The sequence below is a fragment of the Balaenoptera ricei genome, chromosome 14 (genome assembly GCF_028023285.1).
Source record: "Balaenoptera ricei isolate mBalRic1 chromosome 14, mBalRic1.hap2, whole genome shotgun sequence".
NCBI classification, from domain to species: Eukaryota; Metazoa; Chordata; class Mammalia; order Artiodactyla; family Balaenopteridae; genus Balaenoptera; species Balaenoptera ricei.
The window spans coordinates 53,003,228-53,012,687 of record NC_082652.1 but is presented as its reverse complement, the minus strand read 5'-3'; the positions used below and the strand labels follow the sequence as shown (position 1 = coordinate 53,012,687).

The following is a 9,460-nucleotide window of genomic DNA, read 5'->3' as shown; positions in this document are numbered from 1 at the left end:
GCTGATATCCTTCCCTCTCTGAGCCCCCATCTCACTACCCATTGTCAGAGAGTGTTTTGCACCACCTGCTTCCTGGATGTGTCAGAAGACAAACTCTGTTTTCCAAGGCGTATTACCAAATTGTAACAATTTCCCCTGGTATTTTTTTCTTTTTTTCTTTTTCTTTTTTCTAATTGTCAAATGATTCTTTATTGAAACATTTTCCTTTGTAGTTCTTAACTAGGTGGGCATTCTGCTGTAACACTATTGATGTCATGTATGATGTCATGAAGGCAGCCATCAACACTGCAACCCACAGACTGTGAAGTCATCTCTAATGGCTCCAGAGAGTTCTCTGGCTAAAAATTAGTGCTGCATCTGTCAGGCAATGCTGACAGTGTCATCAAAAGTGGTATTTCCACTGAGTTTAATATTTTTCTGCTTTTTTCTGTCTCTGGGTGGTTCCTTGATGACTTTGATGATGATCAGGGCAGAGGCAATGGTACCACCTCCATATGGCTCTGTCTCTTCTGAATGGTTGGTTCCACTGTAACCTTAGACCCAACCAGCCACCTGCTGCCTTGGTGACATCATCATCAACCTTTTCTGGAGACAAGTTCAGGGGGCCGATGACAGACATAGCACTGGCTTCCCCACAGATACAGCTCAGGTATGCGACTTTAATCTCCTCAAGGTCAAATGTGGGCAACGTGGCAGAGGCAGCTGAGGTAGGATGAACTCAGATGCAGGATAACCGAAGAAAGTTGCACCTTGGCCTCCTCCAAGTCAAGAGCCGAGAGCTCCCTGGTATTTTTACACAGCCTCTATCTCTTCATTGCATTTGCATTTAATGTGTCACATAAGCCACAACCTGTGAGCAAAGCAAAATGGTCTTATTCCCGTTTCACAAATAAGAACACAGATCAAGAGTTGTAGGTACCTCTTTCAAGGTCTCGGCTATCTGGATAGCAGCCACTTTGGGACTGGAACCCAGATGTCCTAACTGCTGGGGCTAAACTCCTAACACTTCCCCCTCACTGCCCTGCATGGAATGAACATGAGTAAGTCACAAAATGACCCTGAAACCAGAGGAAGGGAGCAAGAAAACTATGAGTGGATTGTGAAATGTGAGTGAACTGTGAAAAGTATCCATTTAAATATACTTCACAATCCTATGGGGACACTTGTCACACTAAAACACAAAGGCCCACGGGCCACTTAGAGTTACAGGCAAGATGTGAGTGCTAGAAGAGGACTTAGGGGTCAGCTCACATTTTATAAAGGAGAAGAGTGATGCCCTGCAAGGTCACTGACTAGTCCAGGCCACTCCAGGACTCAGAAGTTCATCCGATGCCTGTTTCCAAAAGCTTTCCCTTCAGAACATTTCTCCCTCCTTCTATGAGAAGGACGTGACCTCCTCACAGTGGTAGAGGCTCTGGCATTCCACTGCACGCCAAGGTAGTTGGCCCTCAGCCATGGACACAGGCAGAGAAACTGAACATACAGCCAAGGAACTTCAGAGTCACTAGGAGGAGCATCCTATGAAGCCACCTCCCTGCAGCCTGCCACAGCGCCTGAACTTCCAACATCAGGTATCCAGGTCCATGGATTATGGCATGAAGGACTGCAGTGCAATTGTGAAAGTGCCACACAGGATTACTGATGGCCAGAGCAATTTTTAGCCATCAATAGCCTACTATAACTTAATCAAATAAACCTTGGCAGAGGGCAGGGCCCTGAAGAGTTGGAGCACAGCACAGGTGTGTTTTGCCAGAAAGAAGAGGGAATAAGTGGTCCCTGGCCTGAAACTTGGAGTTTGGACTAAGGAAACTCCTCAGTCTGGAGGAGAGCCCTGGATACTTGGGCAGCAAAGGGATACAGGGGAGGGGAGCAGTGATGCCATTATGTGGGTAGAGAAATCTGAACTGGGCCAAGTAGTAAAAAACCCACGTAAACTGGCTTAAGCATTAATAAAATAACAAAATTTAAAAATAAAATAAAATGGAATATATTGGCTTATGAAACCCAAAGGTCCAAAGGTGCACTGGCCTGAGGCTCAGCTGTCTCACTTCTCTGCCTGGCTCTGATTTCCTCTGGGTGGGCTGAGATCTCCTCCAGGAGAGCAAAGAACGCCCATGGCCCCCCGCGGCTCCACAACCCCTGCAGAAAAAGAACTCCACCTACCCGGAGCGCAGAAGTGGACTCTGATTGGCTACCTTAGACCACGTGCCCCTCCTTAACTAATCACTGAGCTCTGATTAGCCAGGTCTAGATCACGTGCTTCCCCAGAGCTGTGCTGGACTGACAGCCTCAACTTTCATTCAGGAGGCCGATTCAGCCTGGGCAGTGCCATCAGCCCTGCCCCTCACATCCTCAAGCCTATGCCACACGATGGGGGTCCCTGGAGGACACACACACACACACACACACACACACACACACACACACACACACATACACACTTAGGAGCACCTCTGCCACCAGGACTACCCAGCACTTTTCTGGGAAATGTCACAGTGATGGGATCCAGATGCTCCAGGGTGCAAACTGCTGGAAAGAAACCCAGGACCCCCCCAGTTCTGAGCAGGACAGTTCCTCGGGAAGGGAACTGTTAAAACCACTATCCGAAGTAGCATTATTCGTTTAATTGTCTATTGTTTGCTGGCGTTCTTGTCGGGTAGAAATATTAGCTCTGTGAGGTCAGAGACTGAATGTTTCCATGCTTGTGGAATCCCCAGCACCCAGAATGGGTAGTACCTGGCCCAGGATACGAACTCAGTAAATGTTTAAGCTTGTACCACTGAAGCAACAAGTGTGTCTTTAGGCTGTCCTCTGAGCTTCACCTCTACTCAGTTCGGGCACTGCCGCTGCCCCTTTAGATTCCAGGAGCAGCTTAGGCTGACCACGAACAGACACATCCCTTCCCCTGTATCACCGGAGCACAACAGAGACTGATATAGCTCTCACCTCTCCAGAGTGCAGGTACAGAGGGGTCCTGCTCTCCCCTTCCCCCTCCAGGGCCTACTTACACTTGGCGAAGTTAAGCCCTGGAGGTCTGTCTAAGTGAGTACAAGCCCATAAAGGGGGAACAGCTGAGGGAGCTCCAGGCGAGGTGTTTAGGGCCCGGGTGGTCCAGATCACTGTAGTCTGAGTGGGGCACTAGGAGGCCAAGAGCACCAGGATTCTGGGGCCTGCATGGAAGGAAGTCCTGCTGGTGGGAGAAGGGAGCAGGAGAACAGGGAGGGGAGGTGGCACGTGGCCTGAGCAAAGCTTTCCTTCTCTCACCCAGACCTGTCATTTCCTGTATCTCTGGGAGGCTATGAGGGGGGTGCTGTCGTCTTCCTTTCTGCACAGATACCTGTAATCATGGGTTCCATCGACTCCCCGTCCCTGTGTGGAGACTGCTCGCCATACCAGCTCCAGACCAGGGTTGCCTAGCAACTCAGAGTCCTGAAAAGAAAGAGAGAAAGCAAAGGAGCCAGACAGGAAAGGGCAGAGGGAAGTGGGTCTGGAAGAGGGAGGAGATACCAGGAGCAAACTGCCTTATGCCCAGGCTCTCTAGTCCTTAGGACTGATCCACCCACCTCCAGCTGTCCTCTCACTGGCCATTAGATGCCTGACATTCTACCACTGGAGATATTTCTCTTTCAATCCACTCATCTCCCTTGAATTGCAAATCCTCTAGAGAGGCTCTGCCCACTGCACTGTCTCACTTGAGCACAGGAGGAACTTATCAGACCCTCTTGGGGAGAAGAAAAGGGGAAATGTGGAAATGAAGTCTAATCACATCCTAATCCGCCCTGTGCTTCCCACCACATTTGATATTAATTCAGTCCATTCCACTCTTCTCCATCCAAAGTCTGTCCACAGGTGCAGGGCCAAGATGTCAGGTTTGGGTGTTTGACAGCCAAATCTGTGGGGCACTCAGTGAGCTGCTTACCTCATGGAGCCTCAGTCCTTTCTAAAATAATCTTCAACCATGAGATTGTTGTCCAAGTTAGGAAAAACAATGCACTTGAGAATAACTGGCACAATATTTGGCACTTAGACAGTACACATATATGCTAGTTTCCCTTCCTGAAGATTGGTCATAATGCCATGGTCACTGGGACCCTTGCAGTCCATGTAGCCCTTCTACTGTGGTGCAAACTAGCCAGACTCTAATTTTGGAGGTAAAATTTAGCTCCAAGGCTGGAGAAATCCCCAGAACCTAATTCTGACTTTAAAGCTGGGAGACTTCAATCCTTACTCTTGGGGAACACATCACCCAGTGGGCAAAGCAGAGTCCCAACAACGAGGAGTCAGAGAACAACAGATGATGGCACAAGGTTTCGCTCCTGAATTAATCAGGTATTCTGTCGGCTTTAGTTTTGCAGCCTGTTGGAGCCATTCTTGCACCTGGCTGCCTTTGATGAGTCATTTCAGTTAACCTGTGGTGGTACTTACAGCTTAGCCTACCTATCATCACGGTGCAGTGGGAGTCAAGGCTGGGACTAAGAATTTGTCTGGAATTGGGTTTACCATTCTTTGGCTGGTGTTAGACCTCTAGACAAAAACAAAGCTTCATTTCAGACCCTTGGAGCAGGATTTAAGATCAAGATTTGGCTGACAAATCAAATGATTTTGTAAACTAATAATCTTGGGTTTATCCATCCTTCTATCCATCCTGCACTTACTAAGTTGGACCCAGTTCCGCACTAAATATAAGGAATACATAAGAAAGAAGAAAATGGCCCCAGCCTGAATTTTCTGCCTAATAAAAGAACCCTAGAAAATAGCCCATCATTCAAATCCAGATACTGCGGTTCCTCATCTTAGGGCAAGTGTAGTTCAGAGGTGGAGTTGGAAATAGTATGGTCAGGGTGAGAGGGCTCCTGGGGCAGAGGGAACTTTTTGAAGCATCCTATCTCCACACAAACTACCAAAGCAAATTACGAAACTAATTTGACCTTTTCCAATATCCACATTCCTAGCCCACCCAAACTCTGGAAAAAGGTGTACCTAAGAATGGAGAGAAAACTGACAGGCAAGCAAGGACCCCAAAGCTTGAAAAATATTAGAGTTGATAGGAAATTGACAGGAGAGGAAATAATAAGGGACAAGGGTGCCCCCAGTGTCATTTCTATAGCTACCCATTGGGTGTCTGATTAATAGTCTTAAACATCAGCTCAGCCCCGAGTCTTCACCCATTCACTGTTCTCCAATTAAAGCTGTTGTGTCCTCCATGTTCCCAAGGCCTGTGTGTGCATGTATGTCTGTGCGTGCACATGTGAGTGTTGGGAAAGGACATCTGTGTGCCTGCTGAGGAACTGAGGGACACCTACAATGCATGCAGGTGGAGTCTGAATTGTGTGTGTGTATAAAACCGTGGGGATTCATGATGGAAAGCACTCATATCAAAAAACTGATATTAAATAGTAAACTGAAAATAAAGAACTGGCTCGAAAGCCAGAAGTCCCTGGAATCTTTGGAAATATCTGACAATTTTGTTTCCTGTGGGGCCTCTGTTCAGTTTTATTCCTGGTACCAGCATGTGCAGCAGAGAGATGGTCTGAGATCAGAGCCCCTTTTCTCTGAGCTGCCCACGGCCTTCCCGGTGATTATCTGAGCATCCCCGCCATGGCTGTGGCTGTATTTCATATTTATCTCAAGTGGGCTGGTCTCCTCTGCAGTGGGTGACCCACTTTCAGGGCAAGACAGAAGACTTGAGCGTCAGACGTTTGGCCTCTCCCTGACGCCTCATGCACTGGGAAGGGTGCTGGCAGGGAAGAGACCCATGGCCACCCCTTTCTGCCCCTCACTTCTGTCCCAGCCAGGAGGTTTCTCATTGCCCCCAGGGTGTGGCCTCTCATTCCCAGTCCTGGCCTTTGTCTGTGCTGTGCCCTCCACCAGGAACACTCTCTCCTCTCCTGCTCTGCCCCTTCGGACTCTGCATCCTGCCTGGGGCATCTCCCCACCCCACAACTGACACCCCCCAGATCCCCTTGCCCACACAGCAGCCTCTCTACTGTCTCCCCTCAAACCATCTGTGCAAACCACTTTGGTTTGCACCGACAAATTGTATTCTGTCTTCTAATCGTTTCTAGCTGGATTTTTTTCTCTCCTACTGAGGCAGGAGGTTGCAAATGTGCTTCCCTCTTTGACGCCTCCTCCCTTGCTACAGTCTTTGCCTTAGGCCAGGCCCTTAATAAATCCTGCTTCTGTTGAATTAAGTGTAGCAGCCCTGCTGGAAGACTCACAGCTGGATGGCTCGAAATTTACCCGAGCTGAGGACTTTAGTGTTTGCACCAAGCCACTTCTGTGAATCTTATTATCGGAGCCTGACAATTCCTCTTTGAGGAAACCAGGGAAGGGCTTATTACCCCCACGTTACAGATTAAGGAAGGTGAGATTCGGGGAGATTCGTGATTTACTCTAAGGTCATGGAGTCAGGCGAGGGCATCCAGACAGCCAGTCCTGATCCTACAGATCCTACACTCTTTTCACTACCACATGTGGCCTGGGCGTTACCCTGATGCCACTCACATCCTCATCTCAACTGTTTGTTCTCACCCAGTACCCTCCAGGTGATGTCCCTCCATCTACCTTCTAACTTCCCTTGATCTCCAAAACCCCACCAGCGGTGCTAAATCCTTGGTCTAAATCCTTGGTCGTATTTCTACTCCAGCCACATTGGAAAGAGGTTTAGAAACTTGATCACTATTGTTAACACTATTAAAACTAGTGCTAAAATATGAACACTTCAAAGGGGATGTGAGTTAGAACAGTAATGATCCCTTAATCCACTCCCCTCTCCTGGCCTAACTGGCAGAATTTCAGAAGAAAAAGATGGTTTAGACCCATTCCATCCAATATGGTGGCTATTGAGTACTTGAGAAATAGCTGATTCCAATTGATATATACTTTATTTTTTAACACTATTATTATTTTTTATTTAACATTTACCTAACCACATTTTAAACTTTTTTCCATATAAATGTAAATAAATCTGCTTCACTTTTCAAAATTATGGTAAAGCACACAAAGATTACCATCTTAACCATTTTATTGTATAGTTTCTCATTAAATATATTCACTTTGTTGTGTAACCAATCTCTAGAACTTGTTGATCTTGCAAAAGTGAAGCTCTGTACCTATTAGACAACTTCCCATCCAATTGATATATAATTTAAATGTAAATAAACACAAAATTTCAAAAACTTATTTTGAAGAAAAGGATGTAAAACATCTTATTAATCATTTCTTATGATGGTATGTTGAAATTAGAATATTTTAGATGTAGTGAATTAAATTAAAATGCATTCATAACATTAACTTCACCTGCTTCTTTTTACTTTTATAATATGTCTACTAGTAAATTTTACATTATATTTGTGGCTCACATTATATTTCTATTCAACAGTGCTGGTGTGGATCATACACTTCAAATTTCTAGGACTCTTCGAATAACTCCATGCAGGTAGCCATATGCTCAGATTGTGTTTGAGGTCCCATTAGATGCAGCAATAAGAATTCAGAACAGAGTCTTTTGAGAAGATGGTACTTGTTTCCTCCCAAAAGTTGCCCCTAGCAGTCAGCTTCCCTGACCTCCCAGGGTTGATGGTCGGCCCCACCATGGAAACACTCAGCATTCCCATCTGAGCAAGCCCTGACTGAATTCCCTGAGCCACGCTCACCGCCTGGGCGGGGCACCTCTCTAGTGCCTTTGTCTTCCTGCATACCCTGGCCCAGCCCCAGAGGGAGGACCCCTAGTTAAAGTCATGCCTTAACATTCTGCATGCTGCCATGGAGTACTGAGAGGCTATGCATGCTCTCTACCAAATCTCCAGTGTCTTTGAAGAGGTTGCTGGCTTTGACCAAAGTGAAGATACTAACTCAGGCTGGTTTAGAACAAATTAAGTTGGATCAACAAAGAGTAACTGACCACCTGTTGGTAAAATTTGTCTTCCTGTGTAGTACATGTACTGTGCACATAGAAGCAGTTAATATAGTCTTGCCCTCATCAAATATATAACAGTTAGAAGACCACTCATTGATAAGCAAAAACTTAAATAATCGCAACTCAAGACAAAAAAAAAAAAAAAAACTCAAGACTACAATGGACAGCTTTTTATCTTAGAGTTTAGAAGTCTTCCAATTAATTTCCACACCCAACACAGCCTCTGTGGCATGGTGGTGGGAAGGGGAATTGAACACCAGCTGAAGCTTGGAGCCAGATTTACTGGCTGTGGGACCCTTAGCAGAATAGCCTCCTGTCAACCTGAGCCTCGGTTTCCTCTATCATATTTTAAAGGTGAGGTGTGGACTAGTTGATCTCTTTAACTACTTGCAATTCTGTCCTCCTTGAATGCTGCAATCTACCCTTTAGCATCCCCACAAAGGCCCACAGGCACTGTTTCAAACTTTTGGTAACATAGAGCCCCCTCCTTGAAAAATATCTACAGTTTTTCAGAGATCTTCCTCTCAGGAGCTGCCATTATACTCTCTCTAACTTCCACCTGCAAAGTGGTACCAAATAGATGAGTAGATTCTAGTTGCTCTAGGTTTCAGAGGAGGCCAGGGCTTGTGAAGATGGAGGAGTGAACAGCTAATCCAGGGAGGGGAGGAGATTTCAGTGCAGCCTTGAATAATGGATAATATTGGACCTGCAGAAAGCAAGAGTATAGAATAAACCAATGCAAAAAGAAAGGAAGGAACGAAGGGAGGGTGAATTAACTTCTGGCCTGAAAGAGAGACCCAGGGAGAGAGATGGTTCAGAAAAGGGAAAACACACAGGTTTTCAATTGCTCTTTTTAGTCTGCAAAAGATCATCTCTAAGTGAGATAATAATATTTATAACCATTAAATGAAACATCTAACATTTATTGAATACTTACTATGCGCTAAGCACTTTTATTTCATTAAAAGTTCATAACCACCCCCATGAAATAGGAACTAAATGTTTCCCATTTTACAGATTAAAAAACGAGGCACATGGAGGATTTTTTTTTTGCACAAATGTTTGTTCTAGCTCCAAATTCTATTATCTTGTGATTCATAAAAAATATCTTTGTTTCTGTTGGCACTGAAAGGCACCTGGAGATTTAGGACAGTAGATGAGGATGAAATGTCTTCAGCAGATATCCCACCCCATAAATACTTCTTCTTGAGGTAAAGAGAGTGCCTCCCCCTTCACCCGATGCCTTAGTGTGCATGCTGGTGGAGAGAGGGTAGGTTCAGGAAGGTAGGACTTTTGGGATGAAGTCAATGGTCAGTTTCTTGACAAGAAAGACGGGGTTGCCTAGGAAGGCATTCACAGTCCATATTCCATGGGATGGCTCCCACTGGTCTTTGCTCTCATATCTATGTCACCTCTTGATGGCCACATTGCCCTGGAACTATGGCTTGTCTCCAAAGATTCCACATAAGCCAAAGGAGGCCACCCTCAGAGACCACTGCCTGTCTCAGCTCCAGCAAGAAGCTTTGAATAGAACAAAAAAAG

The 9,460-nt window shown here is 45.8% G+C and overlaps 1 pseudogene; it reads right to left on the bottom strand.

The window, feature by feature from the left end:
• Positions 1-215: 215 nt before the first annotated feature.
• Positions 216-3,924, bottom strand: LOC132347356 (large ribosomal subunit protein uL11-like; annotated as a pseudogene).
• Between the last annotated feature and the right edge of the window lie 5,536 nt (positions 3,925-9,460).